Consider the following 27824-nt stretch of genomic DNA (forward strand, 5'->3'; position numbering starts at 1 on the left):
ATGCACCTGAGCTCAATTTCGAATCTCATATTAAAGGGTCTGAATACTTAAGTAAATAAGGTATCTGTTTTCAGTGATTTTAAACATTTGGTAAAATTTCTAAAAACCTGTTTTCGCTTTGTCATTGTGTGCAGATTGTTGAGCTGTAATATAACAAGATGTGGAAAAAGTCAAGTGGTCTGAATACTTTCCGAAGGCACTGTATACAGGGAGTACCAGTTTCAGATCAATGTGCAGAGGTACAAGGTATTTGAGGTACATACAGTATGTACATGAAGGCAGGGTAAAGTGACTAGGCATCAGGATAGATAATAAGAGTACCCCTAAATTCCGGACTATAAGCCGCAACTTTTTTCCCAGGCTTTGAACCTCGCGGCTTAAACATTGACGCGGCTAATATATGGATTTTTCCCGCTTTCAATTTTCTTTTCTCCAAAAAAACACATTCTGTGACGTGCTCAGTTTTTTGGCGGCATGAAGCTTTCATTAGACCAATGAAATTGCCGAACGGGTTAAGGTCAAACAACTTTTTTGTTTACTGTTTAGATTAAATCGAGCGCTCTCAAACTTCCCATCATGATAGAGTTACCATTAATTGAATATTTAGCAGTCTGGCTATTAAGCAGTCTTATGGCTTGGGGGTAGAAACTGTCTTGGAGAGTGTTGTTCTGAGAGCTGATGCTCCAGTACTGTTCGCCGGACAGTAGCAGAGTGAACACTCTATGGCTTGGGTGGCTGGAGTCTTCTGCAATTTTTCGGGCCTTCCTCTGACACCACCTGATATAGAGGTGCTGGATGGCAGGGAGCGCGGCCCCAGAGATGTTCTGGGCTGTCCACACCACCCTCTGTATTGCTTTGTTTACAACTAAACAACTAAAGTATGAATCACTTATTAGAGCGGGCATTATATCTTATAGCCCAAGGCTTGCACAAGTTCAAAACTGATGAATTCTGTCTGGGAGCAATCGGAAGGTGGATAAATTAATCAGTAATAAGGTGTTCTCTCCTCTCACTTATCCTAACTTGGTTGGTTTGTGCCTTTCAGGTGACCCGAAGGTCATAACCGGAAGGAAGTGATAGCAGAACGTCAGCTAACAGCAGAAAATAATGACAGCAATTCAGGAATGAGGTTTTGTAACAGGATGACCGCCAATGATGATCAACAAGTATGAGGCCGACTACCAGACCGAAGCAACTTTCCATCTAACCCCATCTCACTCTGTAAGTACATGAAATCAACAATTTACAAACACACTATTACCTAACACACTCATACTTTACTGTTCACTTACATGCATTCGGAAAGTATTCAGACCCCTTGACTGTTTCCACATTTTGTTACTTAACAGCCTTTTTCTAAAATGGATGAAATAATTTTTCATCAATCTACACAAAATACACCATAATGACAAAGCAAAACAGGTTTTTAGACATTTTTCCAAATGCATTCAAAATAAAAAAGAGATACCTTATTTACATAAGTATTCAGACCCTTTGCTATGAGACTTGAAATTGAGCTCAGGTGCATCCTGTTTCCATTGATCATCCTTGAGATGTTTCTACAACTTGATTGGAGTCCACCTATGGTAAATTCAATTGATTGGACAAGATTTGGAAAGGTACACACCTGTCTATATAAGGTCCCACAGTTGACAGTGCATGTCAGAGCAAAAACAAGCAATGAGGTTGAAGGAATTGTCCGTAGAGATCCGAGACAGGTTTGTGACGATGCACAGATCTGGGGAAGGGTACCAAAACATTTCTGCAGCATTGAAGGTCCCCAAGAACACAGTGGCCTCCATCATTCTTAAATGGAAGAAGTTTGGAACCACCAAGACTCTTCCTAGAGCTGGCCGCCTGGCAAAACTGAGCAATCAGGGGAGAAGGGCCTTGGTCAGGGAGGTGACCAAGATCCCGATGGTCACTCTGACAGAGGTCTAGAGTTCCTCTGTGGAGATGGGAGAACCTTCAAGAAGGACAACCATCTCTTTAGCAGTCCACCAACCAGGCCTTTATGGTAGAGTGGCCAGACGGAAGCCACTCCTCAGTAAAAGGCACATGACAGCCCGCTTGGAGTTTGCCAATAGGAACTTAAGGGACTCTCAGTTCATGAGAAACAAGATTCTCTGGTCTGATAAAACCAAGATTGAACTCTTCGGCCTGAATGCCAAGCGTCACGTCTGTAGGAAACCTGGCTCCATCCCTACGGTGAAGCATGGTGGTGGCAGCATCATGCTGTGGGGGTGTTTTTCAGCGGCAGTGACTGGGAGACTAGCCAGAATTGAGGAAAAGATGGATGGAGCAAAGTACAGAGAGATCCTTGATGAAAACCTGCTCCAGAGCGCTTAGGACCTCAGACTGGGGTGAAGGTTCACCTTCCAACAGGACAACAACCCTAAGCACACAGCCAAGACAACACAGAAGTGTCTTCAGGACACATCTCTGAATGTCCTTGAGTGGCTCAGCCAGACCCCGGACTTGAACCCGATCGAACATCTCTGGAGAGACCTGGAAATTGCTGTGCAGCAATGCTCCCCACCCAACTTGACAGAGCTTGAGAGGATCTGCAGAGAAGAATTGGAGAAACTCCCTGAAAATACAGGTGTGCCAAGCTTGTAGCGTCATTCCCAAGAAGACTCGAGGCTGTAATCACTGCCAAAGGTGCTTCAACAAAGTACTGAGTAAAGGGTCTGAATACTTATGTAAATGTCATATGTTCATTATTTTTTAATCAATTAGCAAATATTTCCAAAAACCTGTTTCTGCTTTTTCATTATGGGGTAGTGTGTAGATTGATGAGGGGGAAAAAAATCAATTTCATCCATTTTAGAAGAAGGCTGTAACTTATTTTTTATTTTTTTAAGTCAAGGGACTGGCACAAATATATCTTGATTAGATAAGTTTTCAACCCCATGAGTCAATAAATGTTAGAATCACCTTTGGTAGTGATTACAGAGTCCTTCTGGGTAAGTCTCTAAGAGCTTTCAACACCTCGATTGTGCAACATATGCCCATTATTATTTTCAAAATTCTTCAAGCTCTGTCAAATTGGATGTTAATTATTGCTAGACAACCATTTTTGGGTCTTGCCATAGATTTTCAAGCAAATTTAAGTCAAAACCCTAACTCGGCCGCTCATGAACATTCACTGTCTTCTCGGTAAGCAACTCCAGCGTAGATTTGGCCTTGTGTTTTAGGTTATAGTCTTGCTGAAAGGTGAATTAATCTCCCAGTGTCTCGTGGAAAGCAGACTGAAACAGGTTTTCCTCTAGGATTTTGCCTGTGCTTAGCTCCATTCCGTTTATTTTTTATCCTGAAAAACTCCCCAGTCCTTAATGATTACAAGCATACCCATAACATGATGAAGCCACCACTATGCTTGAAAATATGGAGTGTGGTACTCAGTAATGAGTTGTATTGGATTTGCTCCAAACATAACACTTTGTATTCAGGAAAAAAAAATGTATTGCTTTGTCATATTTTTTGCACTATTACTTTAGTGCCTTGTTGCAAACAGGCTTCCTTCTTTCACTCTGTAAATTAGGTTAGATTTGTGGAATAACTACAATGTTGTTGATCCATCCTCAGTTTTCTTCTATCACAGCCATTAACTCTGTAACTGTCTTAAAGTCACATGGTTAAATCCTTTGTGTGTCCTTCCTCTCCAGCAACTGAGTTAGTAACGATGTCTATGTCTATGTAGTGACTTTGTGTAGTGTAACAGCTTTAATGTATTTTTGTCGAGGTACTACGCAGCGCAGAGAGCCCCTTGCACAATCAACGTTGTTGAGATACATTGAGTTTCCTTGCAGGCCTATTTGACTGGGAAACTGTGAAGCCAGCTGTATAGCCTATTTCTGTTCATGAGTCTTTTATTAATGAATGTGAAAACAATGTTGTGTCTGTTTGCTTATTTTCGTTAAATCATGCATAGCTGTTCTTTATATGGCCTAAAGTAAATATGTTCATATGGACAGAATATTATGTGTAGGCTATAGCATATTTGAAAATTTATCAGTTATGAAAATAAAAAATTTAATGCGGAAAAAATTGATCTGGTCAAAGGCCGACAAGTGGACGTTTCAATTAAAAAGACTGTCACATGACTGTGATTTTAGAAACACAAAGTAACATTAACCTATGATTAAAGGGTTAGGCTATAGTGGGCTCTCATTAATTCACATAGACGTAGCACATTTCTGTGTTGCAGATAATTTATGTTTGAGGTCAAACTTCCCTCTTTGAAAAGAGCCCTTCCCCATTTTTTCCACACACCAAGTATGCAGACATTTGCACAGTTTTGCACAAACTGGCCCAGTTTCTGGCCGGCATGAGTTATACAGTGGCTAGCGAAAGTTTTCACCCCCTTGGCAGTTTTCCTATTTTGTTGCCTTGTAACCTGGAATTAAAATTGATTTTTTGGGGGGGTTGTATCATTTGATTACACAACATGCCTAGCACTTTGAAGGTGAAAGAAATAAGACAAAAAAGCAGAAAACTTGAGCGTGCATAACTATTCACCCCCTCAAAATCAATACTTTGTAGAGCCACCTTTCTCAGCAATTACAGCAGAAAGTCTCTTGGGGTATGTCTCTATAAGCTTGGCACATCTAGCCATTGGGATTTTTTCCCATTCTTCAAGGCAAAACTGCTCCAGCTCCTTCAAGTTGGATGGGTTCCGCTGTTGTACAGCAATCTTTAAGTCATACCACAGATTCTCAATTGGATTGAGGTCTGGGCTTTGACTAGGCCATTCCAAGACATTTAAATGTTTACCCTTAAACCACTCGAGTGTTGCTTTAGCAGTATGCTTAGAGTCATTGTCCTGCTGGAAGGTGAACCTCCGTCCCAGTCTGAAATCTCTGGAAGATTGAAACAGGTTTCCCTCAAGAATTTTCCTGTACTTAGCTCCATCCACCATTTCTTCAATTCTGACCAGTTTCCCAGTCCCTTCCATGCTTCACTGTGGCGAATGGTATTCTCGGGGTGATGAGAGGTGTTGGGTTTGCGCCAGACATAGCATTTTCCTTGATGGCCAAAAAGCTCATTTTTAGTCTCATCTGATCAGAGTACCTTTTTCCATATGTTTGAGTCTCCCACATGCCTTTTGGCGAACGCCAGACGTGTTTGCTTATTTTTTTCTTTAAGCAATGGCTTTTTTTGTCCACTCTTCCATAAAGCTCTGTGGAGTGTATGGCTTAAAGTGGTCCTTTGGACAGATATTCCAATCTCCGCTGTGGAGCTTTGCAGCTCCTTCAGGGTTTTCTTTGGCCTTTTTGTTGCCTCTCTGATTAATGCCCTCCTTGCCTGATCCGTGAGTTTTGGTGGGCGGCCCTCTCTTGGCAGGTTTGTTGTGGTGCCATATTCTTTAAATTTTTTATATTGGATTTAATGGTGCTCCGTGGGATGTTCAAAGTTTCAGATATTTTTTTATAACCCAACCCTGATCTATAGTTCTCCACAACTTTGTCCCTGACGTGTTTGGAGATCTCCTTGGTCTTCATGGTGTCGCTTGCTTGGTGGTGCCGCTTGCTTAAAGGTGTTGCAGACTCTGGGGCCTTTCAGAACAGGTATATACAGTTGAAGTCGGAAGTTTACATACACTTAGGTTGGAGTCATTAAATCTTGTTTTTCAACCACTCCACAAATTTCTTGTTAACAAACTAGTTTTTGGAAGTCGGTTAGGACATCTACTTTGTGCACGAGACACGTGATTTTTCCAACAATTGTTTACAGACAGATCATTTCACTTATAATTCACTGTATCACAATTCCAGTGGGTCATACCGCTCAGGAAGGAGACATGTTCTGTCTCCTGAAGATGAATGTACTTTGGTGCAAAAAGTTCAAATCAATCCCAGAACAACAGCAAAGGACCTTGTGAAGATGCTGGAGCAAACAGGTACAAAAGTATCTATAGCCACAGTAAAACGAGTCCTATATCGACAACCTGAAAGGCCGCTCAGCAAGGAAGAAGCCACTGCTCCCAAACCGCCATAAAAAACTGTTTGCAATTGCACATGGCGACAAAGAGCGTACTTTTTGGAGAAATGTCCTCTGGTCTGGTGAAACAAAAATAGAACTGTTTGGCCATAATGACCATCGTTATGTTTGGAGGAAAAAGGGGGAGGCTTGGAACCTGAAGAACACCATCCCAACCGTGAAGCACGGGGGTGGCAGCATCATGTTGTGGGGGTGCTTTGCTGCAGAAGGGATTGGTGCACTTCACAAAATAGATGGCATCATGAGGTAGGAAAATGATGTGCATACATTGACACAACATCTCAAGACATCAGTCAGGAAGTTAAAGCTTGGTTGCAAATGGGTCTTCTAAATGGACAATGACCCCAAGCATACTTCCAAAGTTGTGGCAAAATGACTTAAGGACAATGAAGCCAAGATATTGGAGTGGCCATCACAAAGCCCTGACCTCAATCATATAGAACATTTGTGGGCAGAACTGAAAAAGTGTGTGCGAGCAAGGAGGCCTACAAACCTGACTCAGTTACACTAGCTCTGTCAGGAGGAATGGGCCAATATTTACCCAACTTATTGTGGGAAGCTTGTGGTAGGCTACCCGAAACGTTTGACCCAAGTTTAAATTGTTTTTAGGCAATGCTACCAAATACTAATTGAGTGTATGTAAACTTCTGACCCACTGGGAATGTGATGAAAGAAATAAAAGCTGAAATAAATCATTCTCTCTACTATTATTCTGACATTTCACATTCTTAAAATAAAGTGGTGATCCTAACTGACCTAAGACAGGGAATTTTTACTAGGATTAAATGTCAGGAATTGTGAAAAACTGAGTTTAAATGTATTTGGCTAAGGTGTATGTAAACTTCCGACTTCAATTGTATGTATGTATGTATGTATGTATGTATGTATGTATGTATGTATGTATGTATGTATGTATGTATAAAGGGAATTGGAAATGATGCAGATACGTTTTTCATTTTATTTAACCTTTATTGAACTTACATTGATGGAAGCTACAATCTAATTTTAAAGCTGATCTACCACCCAAATGTAAAAACCAATACAATTAAATACGTTTTCAGACCCCTTGACTTTTTCTACATTTTGTTTCGTCACAGCCTTAATCTAAAATGTATTAAATCGTTTTTTTCCCTAATCAATCTACACACAATACCCCATAATGACAAAGCAAAAACAGATTCAGAATTCTTTGCAAATTTATTAAAAATAAAAAAGTGAAACAAGAAATGTACATAAGTATTCAGACTCTTTACTCAGTACTTTGTTGAAGCACTTTTGGTAGCAATTAAAGCCTCTAGTCTTCTTAGGTATGATGCTACAAGCTTGGCACACCTGTATTTGGGGAGTTTCTCCCATTTCTCTCTGCAGATCCCCCAAGCTCTGTCAGGTTGGAAGGGGAGCGTTGTTGCACAGCTATTTTCAGGTCTCTCCAGAGATGTTTGATCGGGTTCAAGTCCAGGCTCTGGCTTCGCCACTCAAGGACATTCAGAGACTTGTCCCGAAGTCACTCCTGCGTTGTCTTGGCTGTGTGCTTAGGGTTGTTGTCCTGTTGGAAGGTGAAACTTCACCCCAGTCTGAGGTGCTGAGCACTCTGGAGCAGGTTTTTATCACACACACAAATGTACAGATGCCTCTCTCTAATATATTTGATATCATATATCTGAGTGCCAAAAATCATGTGTGAGCAGGTGCCACTCGATTTGTCTGATTGTAGACATCATCCAGAGAAATTGTAATTACTTTCACATCACTGACATTCCGTTGAGAAATTGCTTTCCCCACTCTCAAATACAGTACAGTCTAATCGGAGGAGGAGAAGAAGCATATACCTTTGCATTTTTCTCCTGGTGTTTTAAACGTTTCCTAATACATTGTTTCTCACCCTATTTGTTGTGTATTGCCAACTCTCGTTGCCATTTCCAACCAGCATCATCAGAGAAAGTAAACATGTGCTCTGGGAACATACTTTTTCCCGTTTTCTTTCCTTCTTAATTTTTCACTCTTGGCCAAGATACTCTCCAAGATTTGTTTGATCGATCCCTGTATGCCTAGACTTAATTGGAAGGCACATTATTAACACAAATGTGTAGATGAAAGATTGCAGATGAAAGATGCTCGTCTCATACATTTTATTTTATAATACGCTGGAACATCAAGTGACAGGATAAGCCAAGTTTGAAGGATTCAGATGATCCAGCATGTCTATGGATCAGAAAGTTGTGGAGCTTAGACGGTGTATCGGAAATATGCAAAGAGAGATGAGATTTGCTATTTATAAGTCAAACAGCTTGGGTTTACCCACCAAAGGAAGGGAGTATGAACTCTGATGTAATGCTCGGGGCTTCTCAAAGGGAGGATTAACACCAACGTCTGACAAAGAATTCAACTGCGGTAGCAGAAGGGGTTTTAAGTGATAAACACTTCCTGTCAACATATCCCTCCTTCCCTTCCTCCCTCCCATCCTTCTTACTGGATCGAGCACACTCACCTTGCTTGCTGAAGGTGTAAACAGGGTAATGTTTTGGCTTTGCATTGTTGGTTGAATTGTCGCGCCAGTGCATTACAAATGCATGAATAGAATCCGTGACAAAAATGCACTCCAAAATCATATTCTTATCTATTGTGACTGATTGACCTGTGCCTGTTTGGAGCATCCAAATAGTTTTTATTAACTGTGACTGCAGTAAATATGTAGCATCCTGAGGAATTCATAAATATTGGGACAACAATGTTATTTTCTTATTGATAGCATCGAATGCTAAGCTAAGCCTTGAGCTACAGCGGCAAGGAAGAAGTCCCCTCAGTGTAGGAACAGTATGGACTTGGAGGGGAAGCTGGGCTTTTTACGGGATGACACATCGTCTTACTCTGCCGCCTCAATCTTGCTTTGTTTGTTTGTCCAGAACCTATGAATGATAAAAAGGTATTTTTTACAGAATGTTCTGTTTTCTAATGTAAAGCACAATCGCACAAAGCTACCAGTGGTGCATGTTATAATAGTAGAGTAAATAACAAATAATAGAGTGAACACTAATGTGTAGAGATGTATTCCTAAGAATCATTCCAGTGTAATATCTTTATAACATACAGAAAGACTCCAGAATTCACATTTTGGCTAAAACACCTTTTTTTTCATAAAACAGGAGCGCATTCGCGCAAAACTGAAAGCGCGACCCACCGCATTTAAGCATGGAAAGATGACTGGGAATATGGCCGAATATAAACAGTGTAGTTATTCCCTCCGCAAGGCAATCAAACAAGCGAAATGTCGGTATAGGGACAAAGTGGATTCCCAATTCAACAGCTCAGACACGAGAAGTATGTGGCAGGATCTACAGGCCGTTACGTACTACAAATATAAAACCAACCATGTCACGGACACCGACATCTTGCTTCCAGACAAGCTAAACACCTTCTTTGCCCGCTTTGAGGATAATACAGTGCCACCGACAAGGCCCGCTACCAAGGACTGCGGCCCCTCCTCTCCCTCTCCGGGGCCGACGTGAGTAAGACATTTAAACAAGTTAACCCTCGCAAGGCTACTGGCCCAGACGGCATCCCTAGCCGCGTCCTCAGAGCAAGTACAGACCAGCTGGCTGTTTACGGACATATTCAATCGCTCCCTGTCCCAGTCTGCTGTCCCCATATGCTTCAAGATGGCCACCATTGTTCCTGTACCCAAGAAGGCAAAGATAACTGAACTTCATGACTATCGCCTCGTAGCACTCACTTCTGTCATCATGCTTTGAAAGACTAGTCAAGAATCATATCACCTCCACCTTACCTACCACCCTAGACCCACTTCAGTTTGCATACCGCCCCAATAGATCCACAGACGATGCAATCGCCATCACACTGCACACTGCCCTATCCCATCTGGAAAAGACGAATACCTATGTAAGAATGCTGTTCATTGACTACAGCTCAACTTTCAACCTCGAGCTCATCATTAAGCTTGAGGCCCTGGGTCTTGTTAGGGTTCGTTTCCTCGTGTCCTTATCAATCAGTTACTCATTGGTGAAATTAGCATTATGACAATATCTTTAATTAAATCATTCAAAACCCTTTATTAATGCAATTGCAGATGTTGACAAACAGGAACATAGCACGAATGTTGCTGAGTAAGTTCTGCATCAAACAAAAGGTCTCCAATTGTTTTATTAAACCCTAAGTCACACCCTGGTGATGTCACTGCCTACGTCATCATCCTCTACTCCTGGGACCAAAACCATGCCTACAAAGCTGTATAAACAGGGCCATTATTGTTAGCTAAACACTTAGCAGTAAATGTCCCCTCCCCCAAAGTTGATTTATTGTGGAATGTTTGCCAAGTCTTATCTCCTTCACTACCCTGCAGAGTTCTGTCTAAGTCACACATTTCTAAGAAGGGCCTCTTTATAATGAGGCAGAGAGAGAGAGAGAACTAAAATACAACTGTAGAACAATAATAAACTTCTACAATGAATATATATATTGTTAATCCGTAGTCTAAAACCCTATAAATGTAAGGAGGGAGGGGTCTTATAACCCCTTCCCTTCTATTAATATAACATAAGCATAATCAATTATTCTAATACATCAAACATTTGTACAGCCCCAAATCATGACCCCTAGGTGAATCCTGACAGTCTCAACCCCGCCCTGTGCAATTGGGTCCTGGGCTTTCTGACAGGCCGACCCCAGGTGGTGAACATAGGAAACAACATCTCCACTTCGCTGACCCTCAACACTGGGGCCCCACAAGGGTGCATGCTCAGCCCCATCCTGTACTCCGTGTTCACCCATGACTGCGTGGCCATGCACGCCTCCAACTCAATCATCAAATTTGCAGACGACACAACAGTAGTGGGCTTGATTAACATCAACAACGAGACAGCCTACAGGGAGGAGGTGAGGGCACTCGGAGTGTGGTACAGGGAGGTGGTGAGGGCACTCGGAGTGTGGTATCAGGAAAACAACCTCTCACTCAATGTCAACAAAACAGAGGAGATGATCGTGGACAGGAAACAGCAGAGGGAGCACAACATTTTTTACATTTACATTTCTATTACTTACAGTAGTGAATGCATACATTTCATACATTTTTTTCCCGTACTGGTCCCTCGTGGGAATCGAACCCACAACCCTGGCGTTGCAAACAGCATGCTCTACCACCCTATCCACATCGATGGGACAGTAGTGGAGAAGGTGGAAAGTTCCTCGGCGTACATATCACAGACAAACTGAAATGGTCCACCCACACAGACAGTGTGGTGAAGAAGGCACAACAGTGCCTCTTCAATCTCAGGAGACTGAAGAAATTTGGCTTGTCACCTAAAACCCTGACAAACTTTTACAGATGCACAATTGAGAGCATCCTGTCAGGCTGTATCACCACATGGTACGTCAACTGCAACGCCCTCAACCACAAAGCTCTCCAGAGGGTGGTGCGGTCTGCACAATGCATCACCGGGGGCAAACTACCTCCCATCCAGGACACCTACAGCACCCAATCTAACAGGAAGGCCAAAAAGATCAACAACCACCCGAGGCATTGCCTGTTCACCCTGCTACCATCCAGAAGGCGAGGTCAGTACAGGTGCGTCAAAGCTGGGACCGAGAGACTGAAAAACAGCTTCTATCTCAAGGCCATCAGACTGTTAAACAGCCATCACTAACACAGAGAGGCTGCTGCCTACATACAGACTCAAATCATTGGCCACTTTAATAAATGGAACGCTAGTCACTTTAAATAATGCCACTTTTATAATGTTTACATATCTTACATTACTCATCTCATATGTTTATACTGTATCTTATACCATCTATTGCATCTTGTCTATGCTGCTCGGGCCATCGCTCATCCATATATTTATATGTGCATATTCTTATTCCATCCCTTTAGATTTGTGTGTATTAGGTAGTTGTTGTGGAATTGTTAGATTACTTGTTCGATATTACTGCACTGTCGGAACTAGAAGCACAAGCACTTCGCTACACTCGCGTTAACATCTGCTAACCATGTATATGTGACCAATACCATTTGATTTGATTTGAGAATAGTGAATGTGAAGTCTTAAACTTACCCCTCTCTACCGGACTTAAAACACAGAATTTATTACTGATGCTTACGATAATACGTATTCAACCACTTGTATGAAAAATGACTACGACGTTGCCTGTTGTAATGCATCCAATTTCAATAACACCATGCAGGCCACGCTATTCCAAATCCGAAACTGATGCGGTGTCATGCCAGAGACCATGTTCTTTGGGAATAGATAGTGTTGCTCAATACTTCCCTGATACAGACTTTCGTTATAAGATCATCAAGTTTCAGCACAGCAGGATTAATAAGGTCTCCAGGCAGCATTCCCAATGGCTTTATAATGGTGTCCTTTCTTGCCGTCCACTGGCAGTGCCTCGATCTTTCTCTGTGACACATGAACCGGGAAAGAGCAGAGTCAGCACTGCACTGGTCAGTGGATGGAGGGAAGCATCAGCCATTGTGAGCGGTCTACTCATTCCCTTGGCACGGCTAAGCCGCTAGCTGGTGTTAGTTAGCGACCGATCACTATAGGGCTGTGTTGAACCAGGTGTGATCATCACACCAGGTGAAGATGCCATTTCATGTTCAGGGTGGCCTACTTCACCCAGACGCTCCATTTGAATGGGAATTAGTTTGCAGAAGTGTTTTGGAAGTTGTATTATGCTTCAAAGCACATTATGATAATTTTTATAATGAGTGTTTATCTGTATAGAATTGTCTCCTCAAGGCAGGGATGTCAAAATCATTCCATGGTGGGCCAAGTGTCGATGGCGCACTCGGCCCTCTGTGGAAGGAGTTTGACACCTGTGCCTCAGGGGATAAATTATCAAAGTTATTGAGCAGACCTGGGTCCAAATAGGATTTATTTATTTTTTACAAATACTTAAGTGGCACTTAATTGAGATTGTTGCAATAAAACCAATGGAATAGTCCCAAAAGTCTCCATGTGTTAATCCAGGCAGACTCAATCAAATTGTGATATAAGTCATTGTCCTTCACATCAACATACAGAAGTACAACAACTAGAAACGTTTCTGTAGGACTAACATTGACAGAATAGTTTAAAAGCCTAGACATTATACTCCAAACACATACCCTGCAATTCCACTCTCGCTGTATGAAGTGCATTACTAACGGGTAAAGGGACAGGGAAGTATTTCACAGCCCAGCTCTGTGAAGTGCACGGCCATAAGATAAGTGGACATGGAGGGAAACCACAAGGAGTGAGTAATGACAACGTGTGTGGATTCGATAAGCCCATACCAGCAGACACTTGAACTACCCTTGTGAAAAGTGTGATTAGACATCTCGGCGGGAGGCTGCCGTGTGCGAGGTGGTCGTAAGGAGGACTGGATGTCATTGGGACCCATCCGGCCCACGTCTGATGTCTCATGCCTGCTAAAGTTTAAGGCTTTGTAATGCATGTAGAGGGGCAGCATGTGGAAAGTAAGCTGTTGTACCCACCACGATTGAGGATGAGCTGTGTGTGTTTGTGGAGATTGTGTTGGTGTATGTGAAGTGCGGCGTGATTAACCAAAATGTTGGGTATTCTTAGTTTTTTTTTAACTAATTGACTGACTTCGGTTTGTTTTCTTTTCTTTTGTGAGCTCGATGTGCAGTTTCTGGAGAGATAAAAAATATCAAGCCTTAACTGTATGATGTAGTAGGGAGTCATTGTTTCCAACAGACCAATATTCTACCTAATTGCCATTTTCTGCGCTAAACAAACTACAATAACCATATAGCATTGAGCGCCGGTCTGTGCGGAGCACACAAGGATACTGGGGGAAGATAGAAAGTGTGATCGAGAGCAATGGAAAGAAGTTTATTTTAGAGCCTTAGAGTACATGATCTACAGTGCATTCGGAAAGTATTCAGACCCCTTGGCTTTTTTTCACATTTTGTTACATTGCAGCCTTATTACAAAACCCCATAAACATACAACAACTCCCCTTTGTCACGTCCTGACCAGTATAGAGTATATTTGGTTATTGTAGTTTGGTCAGGACGTGGCAGAGGGGAGTTGTTGTATGTTTATGGGGTTTGTCACTGGTCTATGTCTGTGTGTCTATGTCTAGTTAATTGGGGTTGGACTCTCAATTGAAGGCAGGTGTGTTGAGTTGCCTTTGATTGGGAGTCCTATATAGTGGGGTGTGTTTGTCTTTGTGTTTCGTGGGTAGGTGATTTTGCACTGCTATACGTGAGTACCTAGCCTGTAAAACTGTCGGTCTGTCGTTCTCTTTTGTTTATAGTTTTTTTCGTGTTCACGTGTTTGGAATAAATGATCATGATGAACATGCAACCCGCTGCGCCTTGGTCTTCTCTCCAGTACGACAACCGTGACACCCTCATCAATCTACACACAATACCCCATAATAACAAAGCAAAAACAGTTTTTTAGAATTCTTTAAAAAAATATATAATATTACATTTACATAAGCATTCAGACCCTTTACGCAGTACTTAATGAAGCACATTTGACAGCGATTATAGCCTTGAGTCTTCTTGGGTATGACGTTGTCCTGTTGGAAGGTGAACCTTAGCCCCAGGCTGAGGTTCTGAGTGCTTTGTAGCAGGTTTTCATCAAGGATCTCTCTGTACTTTGCTCCATTCACCTTTCCCTCAATCCTGACTAGTCTCTCAGTCCCTGCCACTGAAAAACATCCCCACAGCATGATGCTGCCACCAACATGCTTCACCGTAAGGATGGTGCCAGGTTTCCTACAGACGTGACGCTTGGCATTCAGGCCAAAGAGTTGAATCTTTGTTTCATCAGACCAGAGAATCTTGTTTCTCATGGTCAGAGTCCTTTAGGTGCCTTTTGGCAAACTCCAAGCGGGCTTTCATGTGCCTTTTACTGAGGAATGGTTTCTGTCTGCCCACTCTACCATAAAGGCCTTCTGGAAGGTTCTCCCATCTCCACAGAGGAACTCTGTGGCTTGGTTTTTGCTCTGACATGCACCGTCAACTGTGGGACCTTATATAGACAGGTGTGTGCCTTTCCAAATCAATATAATTGACCATAGGTCACTCCAATCAAATTGTAGAAACATCTCAAGGATGATCAATGGAACCAGGTTTCAGGTATGACCCAGATGCAGAAGAAGAAAAGTTTATTTCTATTACAGGGCAAACTACAGGTCAATTGCAGGCAGAGGTCAGTAATCCAGATAGGGTGCAAAAGGTCCAGAATGGCAAGCAGTCTCAGGGTCAGAGCAGGCAGGGGTCAATAATCCAGTGAAGTGGGGCAGGGTATAGAATGGCAGGCTCAGGGTCAGAGCAGGCAGAATGGTCAAAACTGGGGAGGACTAGAAAACAGGAGCAAGAAACAGACAGGAGCCGGGGAACAAATGCTGGTAGGTTTCACGAAACAAAACAAACTGGCCACAGACAAAGAGAGAACACAGGTATAAATACACAGGGGATAATGGGGAAGATGGGTGACACCTAGAGGGGGTGGAGACAAGCACAAAGACAGGTGAAACATATCAGGGTGACACCAGGATGGACCTGAGCTCAATTTCGAGTCTCATAGCAAAGGTTCTGAATACTTATGTAAATAAGGTATTTCTGTTTTATATTTTTTTTATAAATTTGCAAACATTTCTAAAAACCTGTTTTGGCTTTGGTATTATGTGTAGATTGATGATACCGTTTTTAAATTTAATCCGTAATATAGCTGTAACGTAACAGAATGTGGAAAAGTCAAGGGGTCTGAATACTTTCCGAATGCAAGGGATCGATAGTTTGTATTCAGCAGTCATAAAAGTATGCCTAATGTACTTTGAAGAACTACTAAAATAGTGATTTTGTCTAACACCATAGGCAGCTGCTCTATAGAGATGACTTGGAATGAAATAAGGGGCGGCTGGGGCGGCAGGTAGCCTAGCGGTTAGAGCTTTGGGCCAGTAACCGAAAGGTTGGTGGATCGAATCCCCGAGCTAACAAGGTAAAAATCTGTTGTTCTGCCCCTGAGCAAGGCAGTTCCTAGGTTGTCATTTTAAATAAGAATTTATTCTTAACTGACTTGCCTAGTTTACATTAATAGATTTATTTATTTATTTATTTAAGTGACGTGAATAAATTATGGTTGATAAGTGATAAGCAGCAATGGAAAGTCACTACTATCATGGGACTTTTGTTAATTGTTTTATTCTGTGTTGTTACAGTATTCAACCCACATAATGCATAGTGCATTTAATGAAAAAATAATAATAAGCCAAATCGAAATTGAACTGACCTCAAAAAACTCTAATCGCTAATCACTCAGCACTAGTTGTGCGTGTGTGTGTGTGTGTGTGTGTGTGGGGGGGGGGGGGGGGGATGTTAAAGGTCCAATGCAGCCATTTTTATCTCAATATCAAATCATTTCTGGGCAACAATTAAGTACCTTACTGTGATTGTTTTCAATTAAAATGGTCAAAAATAGCTTCTTAAGAAAGAGCAATTTCTCAAGCAAGAATTTTGCTTGTACTGTCTGGGAGTGGTTTGAGTGGGGAGGGGAAAACAGAACATGTGCTGTTATTGGCAGAGGTTTGGAACTACTATTATAGTAATTTACCGCATAGTGAAGTCACCATAGCAGGCAAAAACTCCCACCAAAACAGGTTTAAATTTCAAAGGGTCTTTTCAAATAGCTCTTACACTAAAAAGGCATTATTATAATTTTTACATTTCACAGTATTATTCCAACCTCATAGTGTGGAAATATATAAAACACAGGAAAATCTGGTTTTTGATTGCATTGGGCCTTTCTTCCCATTCTCAGATTGTAGAAACAAGGACACTGGAAATTGTATAAGTACTTGCTGATGATGCAATGCTATGTGTAAAACAATGCACATGAATGTGATGTTGGTTATTGATATGATGTCGTTGGAGAAGACATTAGCTCATATAATATCATGCTGCATTAGAAGCCTGCTCTTTGTACTCGTGTCAGATGATACCAGTGGTTTGACCAACAATCTTGTCTCAGACAACAATTTCACCTTCCATTTTTTATGGCATTGTCACGTCCTGACCAGGTAAAAGGGTCATTTGCCATAGTAGAATGGTCAGGGCGTGGCAGGGGGGTTGTTTTGTGTGTTTTGGGGTTTGTTGGTTTCTAGGGGAATGTGTTCTAGTTTTCATTTTCTATGTTTCATTTTCCAGGTTTGGCTGAGTATGGTTTCCAATCAGAGGCAGGTGTCGTTGTCTCTGATTGGCAGCCTGTTTTCCTTTGGGTTTTGTGGGTGGTTGTTTCCGTATAGTCGTTGTACCTTACGGAACTGTTGTTTGTCGTTTGGTTATTTTGTTCAAGTGTTCACTCAAAATAAAAGAAGATGAGCACTATACACGCTGCGCCTTGGTCTGTTCAAACCGACGCCTGTGACAGGCATGTAAGTTTGATATTTGTGTCCCATTGTTTTTCTTTGTAATATTGCTCATTATATTACAGTAATGCAGAACAGGCCTTTTTTTCATTTATTATTATGGGTTTTAAGTTTCAGTATTTTATTTCAGTTTAATGTCTTTTTTAAATGCCACAGCATGCAATTCTAGAGGGAGCCAAGATAAATAAATCATAGGCTGCAATTCATTGGATAATTGCCCTAGTATTACTGTGGAATATAAGTAATGTGTTCGCTATGTGTGTTTCAGATTTTCATGCTCTACTTCCAGACTCCAATACTTGAACCCTCCAACATGAACTATAAGGGTGTCAATTTAATTCAATTCATTACAGCTGTATTTATTTATTCCTACAGAGGCAACATGATATGAACAGTCATTTAAACTTGGAACAACGGGCCTTTTTTTGTTGCTTCCATCAATGTAATTGTCTGCATAATTTCCAATCCCCCATATCTTTTTTTGGTAAAAATATATCCAAACTTTCAAATAAAAAAATACATGTCTAAAAGCTCTACCTCTGTGCCATTTCTGCTCAATAATTGAAGAAACATAACCTTACAATAACCAGACTTTCGAGATTATTGAATACCTTGGGAAAGGTTACGGAGGGCTACTAGACTATTATGAGAGTGTTTTTGCTGTGACCAGATAGCTGAGCAACTTCTATTTGTTTTTTGAATCTCAGTTCAGGGTGTTCCTCAGACTCAGTTTCTCCGATGAAAATCTCCAACATGGTGAGCACACTGAGTCTGTAAACTAGGTTTGTTGGGCTGTGATCTCCATTGCAGTGTCAGAAAGCTCTGTTATATATACCGTCTACAAAAACATATTGATCTTAATCTTCCACAAAAAATGTACCTAGTGGATTGGTTCCTTTGATTGAATGTGATTGCAAATAGAAATTGAATTAGCCTAATGAAGGTGGTTAATGAAAGTGAGACGTTAATTGACTCTTTTGTTATGAGTCGATATCCCTTCACATTCCAGTAAGCGAAGATTGTATTATGATGAATATCTTATTGCAATCGGAGAGCGCCCAGATTATTGTGTTTTTTCCAGAAACTACAAAATCTGTTAAAGTCTGGATTTAGACAATGATCCGAATTTTATCATGTTCATCAATTTTAACTTGTCACATTTTAGCTTTCATGAAGGCATTAAATATTCACCGCAAGGAGTGTTTACTCGACATACGTTGGGTCTCTTGGATGGGCTTACTGTCTTCGGTGTTGATGTTGTGAAGGGGAATTGAAACTAATAAAAAGAAAAGTAAAAAATGTGTGATTGACAGCAAGCCGATTAGGAGGGGGCTCCCATGAATAGAGCCTTAGATCTTTCTTCTGTAGGTCCCTTGGTCGATAGGAAAACAATGTGGAGAAAGATCTGCAACAGAATTCATAGCATCAATGGAAATGTGCTGCCAACGACCATCTTCAAGTCAGCCTACTCTGCAGGGAGAGAGGGAGGGAGTCTTAGACAGATGGAGGGGGAGAAAGAGAATAACCAATTAATCTTTCCCGGTTCATGTGTCACAGAGTCAGAGATGGGTGGATCTGAACTGAGAGAGTGAGGTGGATCACGAGTCTCTTGTGTGTATGTGAGAAAAGCGAGGATAGTGCGATTGATTTCATGTATAACAAGGAGACAAAGAGAGCGCTTCTTACTTTCTCGTGTTCTTGTTTTTAATTCTCGTGTGTTTTTGATCGACCTTATGTTATTTTTAGTGCTACTTTGATAATGACTATTGCATTGTTGGGTTTGCAGCTTGTAAGAAAGGCATTTCTCTGTACTTGTGCATGTGACATTAACACATGAAACTATTGAAACTAATGATCAAGAGAGGGAGAGTGCAAACCATGATAACGAATCTACACAAAGGGAGCAATAAAGTAGGCTATATATTTTATATAAGGGTAGATTGAGTAAAGCTAACTGCTTTCAATAGCCAATGTACTACTGACTTCCACATCCACATTTGAATTTGCCGGATGTAAAAAAAAAAAAAAATTCAGTCAGGATCATTATGAGATGATATTAAGACGTTATAAGGGAGTCTTATAAGCTTATAACAAATGTATCGTATATGCAGGGAGTCAGGAAGCAGGTGCAGAAGGATATTTTAATAACAATGATGCAAGGCAAATTAATAGAACAGGAGATGCTTACTGAACTGGAAAACAAACCAATACTGCCTGTTGAGTGAGGCTACTGAGGGCTAAATAAAGGGAAAGTAATCAAGGCGATGATGAGGTCCAGGTGTGCGTAATAATGGGGAGCTGATATGTGTAATAGTGGTTGCAAGTGGTTAGTAGACCAGTGACGTCGAGCACTGAAGAGAGGAAGCGGGAGTAGGCGTGACATCCACAGGACGACGCCGGCCAGAAGGACGGCTCCAAGGGCGAGGACCGAGCCGGTCCGGATGGGGGAGATGGAAATCACAGACAATGTTGGGATGTCGGTCGCCGGCCGCCAGAACCCAACAGCACTCCTCTGGGCAGTACCCCTCCCAGTCCACCAGGTACTGGAGCCAACCACCACAACATCAGGGGTCCAGTAGGAACCTGACAGCATAAGCATCGATGTCCAGAGGAGGCGGAGGGGTGTCGCAGAGGACGGCATCGTCCAGGGGATCAGGAACCACACTGAGAAGGGAAACATGAAAAGAGGGCAAGATATGGTCGTTTGTGGGGAGTTGTAAACAGTATGTTACCTCATTGACCCTCCGAAAGACCATGAAGGGCCCCACAAAACGGGGGCTCAGCTTCTGGCAGGGCAAGCGGGAGATTCCTAGTGGAGAGCCAGATTTGAGTTTGCTATTCACAAGAAGCATTGCCTGATGTGAACCATGCCTCGAACAAAAGATATCTCTGTATGTGTGTGCCCAGGTCGACAGTCAATCTTTTACCCCCGTGGGGACATAGATGCGTTCTTCAGGGCAGGTAGCAGGAGAGGGTTCCCTCTCCAGAGCCTGGCGAATGTCCACATCTACACTACCGTTCAAAAGTTTGGGGCCGCTTAGAATGTCCTTGTTTTGTCCATTAAAATAACATCAAATTGATCAGAAATACAGTGTAGACATTGGTAATGTTGTAAATGACTATTGTAGCTGGAAATGGCAGATTTTCTTATGGAGTATATACATAGGCGTAAAGAGGCCCATTATCAGCAACCATCACTCTTGTGTTCCAATGGCACGACGTGCCATTGGAACACAAGAGTGATGGTTGCTGATAATGGGCACCAATTTAGCATTTTAAAAGCATTTTAAAAGGCTAATTGATCATCAGAAAACCAATTTGCAATTATGTTAGCACAGTTGAAAACTGTTGTTCTGATTAAAGAAGCAATAAAACAGGCCTTCTTTAGACTAGTCTGAAGCATCAGGATTTCTGGGTTCGATTACTGGCTCAAATTGGCCAGAAACAAAGAATTTTCTTCTGAAACTCAGACTATTCTTGTTCTGAGAAATGAAGGCTATTCCATGCGAGAAATTGCCAAGAAACTGAAGATTTCGTACAACGCTGTGTACTACTCCCTCAACAAAACTGCCCAAACTGGCTCTAACCAGAATAGAAAGAGGAGTGGGAGGCCCCAGTGCACAACTGAGCAAGAGGACAAGTACATTAGAGTGTCTAGTTTGAGAAACAGATGCCTCACAAGTCCTCAACTGGCAGCTTCATTAAATAGTACCCGCAAAACACCAGTCTCAACGTCAACAGTGATGCTGGCCTTCTAGGCAGAGTTCCTCTGTCCAGTGTCTGTGTTCTTTTACCCATCTTAATCTTTTATTTTTATTGGCCAGTCTCAGATATGGCTTTTTCTTTGCAACTCTGCCTAGAAGGCCAGCATCCTGGAGTCGCCACTTCACTGTTGACGTTGAGACTGGTGTTTTGCGAGTACTATTTAATGAAGCTGCCAGTTGAGGACTTGTGAGGCGTCTGTTTCTCCTACAATAGTCATTTACAACATTAACAATGTCTACACTGTATTTTTGATCAATTTGATGTTATTTTAATGGACAAAAAATGTTTATTTCCTAAACAAGGACATATTTAACCTCTCTAGGCTAGGCGGGACGAATTCGTCCCACCTACGTAACAGCCACGGCTATCCTGTGGCGCGATTTTCAAAACCTTAAAAATCCTATTACTTCAATTTCTCAAACATATGACTATTTTACAGCCATTTAAAGATAAGACTCTCGTTAATCTAACCACACTGTCCGATTTCAAAAAGGCTTTACAACGAAAGCAAAACATTAGATTATGTCAGCAGAGTACCAAGCCAGAAATAATCAGACACCCATTTTTCAAGCCAGCATATAATGTCACCAAAACCCAGAAGACAGCTAAATGCAGCACTCACCTTTGATGATCTTCATCAGATGACAACCCTAGGACATTATGTTATACAATACATGCATGTTTTGTTCAATCAAGTTCATATTTATATCAAAAACCAGCTTTTTACATTAGCATGTGACGTTCAGAACTAGCATACCCCCGCAAACTTCCGGGGAATTCGCTAACATTTTACTAAATTACTCACGATGAACGTTCACAAAAAGCATAACAATTATTTTAAGAATTATAGATACAGACCTCCTCTATGCACTCGATATGTCCGATTTTAAAATAGCTTTTTGGTGAAAGCACATTTTGCAATATTCTAAGTACATAGCCCAGGCATCACGGGCTCGCTATTTAGACACCCGGCAAGTTTAGCACTCACCATAATCATATTTACTATTATAAAAATGTCATTACCTTTTGTTGTCTTCGTCAGAATACACACCCAGGACAGCTACTTCAATAACAAATGTTGGTTTGGTCCAAAATAATCCATCGTTATATCCGAATAGCGGCGTTTTGTTCGATGCGTTCCAGACACTATCCGAAATAGTAAAGAAGTGTCACGCGCTTGGCGCAATTCGTGACAATAAAATTCTAAGTATTCCATTACCGTACGTCGAAGCATGTCAACCGCTGTTTAAAATCAATTTTTACGACATTTTTCTCGTAGAAAGCGATAATATTCCGACAGGGAATCTCCTTTTCGCAAACAGAGGAAAAAATCCCGAAGGCGGGGGCGGTCGGGGTCACGCGCATAAGCTAGTGTCTCTTGATGGGCCACTTGAGAAAGGCGATAATGTGTTTCAGCCTGGGGCTGGAATGACGACATTCTGTTTTTTCCCGGGCTCTGAGAGCCTATGGAAGACGTGGGAAGTGTCACGTTAGAGCAGAGATCCTTAGTAAATGATAGAGATGGAAAAGAAGTTCAACAAATGGTCAGACAGGCCACTTCCTGTAAAGGAATCTCTCAGGTTTTGACCTGCCATTTGAGTTCTGTTATACTCACAGACACCATTCAAACAGTTTTAGAAAATTTAGGGTGTTTTCTATCCATATGTAATAAGTATATGCATATTCTAGTTACTGAGTAGGAGTGGTAACCAGATTAAATCGGGTATGTTTTTTATCCAGCCGTGTCAATGCTGCCCCCTAGCCCTAACAGGCTAAGTGCCCCAAACTTTTGAACGGTAGTGTACGTTCCAAAACACAGGGCCAACGATACGGGAGGACCGATTGATGGGCTGGAGGGCACTTACAGGTCTCTCAACCGGTGTGGAACCACAGGTTACGGGAAAGCAGGTCTTCTGGCATCCTGGTCCCCAGGCGGTGATTCTCATCCTCGACCAGGTGATGGTGGGGTTATGACGTTGAGGCCACGGGAGGTCAAGGATGACTTTGTGTACGGGTGAGGTGATGATGAGGAAGGCTTTCCTGGTGCATGAGTCCCATGGTGAGGGTGAGTGGTGCTGTCATGTGCGTGATTGTGACGGATCCCAGTGGTCGCTTATCCAGGGCTTGGACCGCAAAAGGAGAGGAGAACGGGTAAGAAGTTATGTCCAGGGAGGAGGCGATGGCCTGATCAATGAAATTCCCTGCGGCACCAGAGTCCATTTGAGCTGTAGAGACAACACCTGAGGGACTGCCGGCCAGTGAAATTGGAATCAGAAAGGGTTTGGTGGAAAACCATGATGATGGAATACTCATGCCTACGCTGGGAGATCACAGGGCCGCCCCTCTGCCCTAGTGAACCCCGGGTTTGGACACACCGGACACCGCTAAAGCTGGTGCCCCTCCTGGAACTTCATCTTGGCTCTTTTTATTGAAGACTGAGGATCTTTGCTCTAACGTGACACTTCCTACGGCTCCCATAGGCTCTCAGAGCCCGGGAAAAAGCTGAACGATATCGAGGCAGGCTCTGGCTGAAACACATTATCGCTTTTGGCAAGTGGCCGATCAGAGTACTATGGGCTTAGGCGCGTGCCCGAGTCGACCGAATGCTTTATTTTCTTTCGTCTGTTTACCTAAACGCAGATTCCCGGTCGGAATATTATCGCTTTTTTATGAGAAAAATTGCATAAAAATTGATTTTAAACAGCGGTTGACATGCTTTGAAGTACGGTAATGGAAGATTTAGAATTTTTTTGTCACGAATTGCGCCATGCTCGTCACCCTTATTTACCCTTTCGGATAGTGTCTTGAACGCACAAACAAAACGCCGCTGTTTGGATATAACTATGGATTATTTTGAACCAAACCAACATTTGTTATTGAAGTAGAAGTCCTGGGAGTGCATTCTGACGAAGACAGCAAAGGTAATAACATTTTTCTTATAGTAAATCTGACTTTGGTGAGTGCTAAACTTGCTGGGTGTCTAAATAGCTAGCCCTGTGATGCCGGGCTATCTACTGAGAATATTGCAAAATGTGCTTTCACCGAAAAGCTATTTTAAAATTGGACATATCGAGTGCATAGAGGAGTTCTGTATCTATAATTCTTAAAATAATTGTTATGCTTTTTGTGAACGTTTATCGTGAGTAATTTAGTAAATTCACCGGCAGTGTTCGGTGGGAATGCTTGTCACATGCTAGTCACATGCTAATGTAAAAAGCTGGTTTTTGATATAAATATGAACTTGATTGAACAAAACATGCATGTATTGTATAACATAATGTCCTAGGGTTGTCATCTGATGAAGATCATCAAAGGTTAGTGCTGCATTTAGCTGTGGTTTGGGTTTATGTGACATTATATGCTAGCTTGAAAAATGGGTGTCTGATTATTTCTGGCTGGGTACTCTGCTGACATAATCTAATGTTTTGCTTTCGTTGTAAAGCCTTTTTGAAATCGGACAGTGTGGTTAGATTAACGAGAGTCTTGTCTTTAAAATGGTGTAAAATAGTCATATGTTTGAAAAATTGAAGTTTTTGCATTTTTGAGGTTTTTGAATGACGCGCCACGGGATTACACTGGCTGTTACGAAGGTGGGACGATTTGGTGCCACCTACCCTAGAGAGGTTAAAGTTCCACGTCCCAAAAATTATTTCCACTTGGACTGGAGAATCAACAAATAGGGCACTGACAGCTGTCAGTGTAGTTAGCTTGCTAACCTTATCTATCTAGCTAATGTTGTCTGTTGTTGTTGCATTTCTTTTTTATACACTGTATTCTAAAGATTAGCCTGCTGGCTAGGCTATGGCTGGTTCTGGATCTGGATTTGTCATAAGCATTTAATGAAAGCTTCTTTGACTTCGACATGTATTGAGTATTGTTATCTGTAAAGTTTTGGCATCTTCCATAAATTGCAGCAACCATATAAATAGTTATAAAGAATAAGAAGAAGCTCCGGTAATATGGATAACTAATGAAAGGTTTGGGAAATAGATGCATTTTTCTCCATGGTAATGGACACGGTGCAACCTTTGGTAGGTAGGCTGCTGGCAGACTTCGGCTGCAGTACAGCAAAGCCAAGTCAGCCCGTGCTCATGGTTCTCACAAGGAAGTGATGTTCTATTGATGTTCTGAATTTTGTAATGTTTTATTTTGTAATGTATTTTGTAATGTTTTATGTTAGGTGTGGACCCTTGGAAGAGAAGCTGCTGCTTCAGCAATAGCTAATGGGGATCCTAATAAAATAAAAAGTGAAATGATAGGCTACAATGACTTGCTCATGATGCACAGTATCGATGAATGTTCTGTCGTCAAATGGATATTAACAGGACTCCAACAACGATTCTCCATAGATCTGGTGTATAATATACTAACACAAAGAAAATCTAAATGTCTATAAATGTTCTAGTGATTATACATATAAAGGGGCAGAATCTCAAAAAAGGGGCAGAATCTCAATTGGTGGGAATGAAATGAAACAAAACACATCGACTAAATTTGTCTGAGTTCTAACTGATGAAAAGTAATCCTGGAAAGATCATATTCAATTTGTCTGCAGCAGTGATGAAATCTGTTGTTATGATCAGAAAGATAGTGGTTTGGTTCATCAGGCTTGCTTCCTAACTCTATAATAGAGCTTAATTTGCTCATATCTCAGTACATATGCCTCCTATGTTCAGTCGTCGAAAGGATATTAACAGCACACCTAAAGAAGATACATTGTTTTAGTTACAAAGGGGCAACCTTAGCCAGCATAAAACCCACATGGAAACAACATTCTTAGATTTGGTAATTAACATATAAAGACTGGCTTATTTGACGACAAATAAACAACAGTAGTTACTAATAACATACATCGCTAATGTATGACACAAAATATGGATTTTGTGACCATTTTATGACGTTTTCTATCCCAGGACCATTCAACTTTCAACTCACCCACAACAATTCTCCATAGATCTGCTGTGGATTACCCAGAATTCAATACTGTTACCCCAGAGTTTCTAAACCCAGAGGTGCAACATCGCGAGAGAACGCTTGAGAAACAGGCCAAGCAGACAAGGCTGGGGTTTGAGAAGTCAATGAGAGAAGTGAAAAATAATTCCTTAGTTGTTAATTTTCTCGAAATCAAAAGGCACAACCTAGATTTGAGCCAATGTCCTAGTTGAACATGTTATTACTCCAACCTCATGAAGTGACAAAAATGGTTTGTTGAGATTGTTGTGGAATGACTTGATTGGCTTGCACCAGAGCCCTGACCTCAACCCCATCGAATACCTTTTGGATTAATTGGAACGCAGACTGCACGCCAGTCCTAATCGCCCAACATCAGTGCCCAACCTCACTAATGCTCTTGTGGCTGAATGGAAGCAAGTCCCCACGGCAATGTTCCAACATCTAGTGGAAAGCCTTCCCAGAAGAGTGGAGGATGTTAAAGCAGCAAAGGGGTACCAACTCCATATTAATGCCCATGATTTTGGAATGAGATGTTCGACGAGGATGTGTCCACATACTTTTGGTCATGTAGTGTATATAATACAGACTATCTAAAAAAAAAGAGAAAATAGACAAATGAGCCAATGGATTAGGATAATTTCCTGGTAAAAAAGTGGCGCAAAAACATACGTTGGAACCCTTTATTTTCATTTGCTCCATGGCTCAGGCAGCCAATGGAATGCAAGGCTGTTTGTCTCAGCTAAATTGCGAAGAGGAAGAACTTTGCAGCTGCTTCTGATTAATAAACAATGCCATGCTTGTGGGTGGTAACATTACAATAAAACCCAGCCCTGAAACGAAACGTAGGCTGAAAACAATTTGCACGTCATCTCATAGGAAAAGACACGGATTTCCACACATTTCCCACTTCAAGGCCAAATATATCATACTTTTACTAAAATTATGATCTATTGGTGTAAATTCTTGTTCAACATCTCTGGCCAGCTCGAAAAAGTGGATTTCTGCTGGTGTGGGCATTTAATAATGAATTATACATGTTGTACCACCTTTCCTGTCCTACTTAATCCTAAAAGAGGGATGAAGACACACACACACACATGCAAACAAAGAAACAAGCAAACAAAAAAGACTCTTCATTACAGTCATCGTAATATGCATTTATTACAACACAGCTTCTGTGAAACAGGCTTTAAGAAGATTTGGATTGAGAAAAAAGGTATTTCTGAGATCATAATGTCATTAGGGAACTGTGGCATTACGTAAATACCCCTGCTGTGTGCTATTTCAATAATTTTCCGTAAACCAAAGTAACCTGTCCTTCCTCCTACACCCTGGTTTAAGGGGATTGTAGTACATTTACATTTTACATTTTAGTCATTTAGCAGACGCTCTTATCCAGAGCGACTTACAAATTGGTGCATTCACCTATAATATCCAGTGGAACAACCACTTTACAATAGTGCATCTAAATCTTTTAAGGGGGGGTTAGAAGGATTACTTTATCCTATCCCAGGTATTCCTTGAAGAGGTGGGGTTTCAGGTGTCTCCGGAAGGTGGTGTTTGACTCCGCTGTCCTGGCGTCGTGAGGGAGCTTGTTCCACCATTGGGGTGCCAGAGCAGCGAACAGTTTTGACTGGGCTGAGCGGGAACTGTGCTTCCTCAGAGGTAGGGAGGCGAGCATGCCAGAGGTGGATGAACGG

At 41.6% G+C, this 27824-nt stretch overlaps 1 protein-coding gene across 1 annotated transcript in view; it reads left to right on the forward strand.

Moving 5' to 3' along the window:
* Window positions 1–27824, forward strand: part of LOC106610601 (leucine-rich repeat and fibronectin type-III domain-containing protein 2) — a 227470-nt gene that overhangs the window by 129621 nt on the left and 70025 nt on the right. The window contains exon 2 of the mRNA XM_014210003.2: window positions 1046–1221. The gene's annotated coding sequence lies outside the window, so the exon portion shown is untranslated. The remainder of the gene's footprint in view (window positions 1–1045; window positions 1222–27824) is intronic.

The sequence above is a fragment of the Salmo salar genome, chromosome ssa09, assembly GCF_905237065.1.
Source record: "Salmo salar chromosome ssa09, Ssal_v3.1, whole genome shotgun sequence".
NCBI lineage: Eukaryota > Metazoa > Chordata > Actinopteri > Salmoniformes > Salmonidae > Salmo > Salmo salar.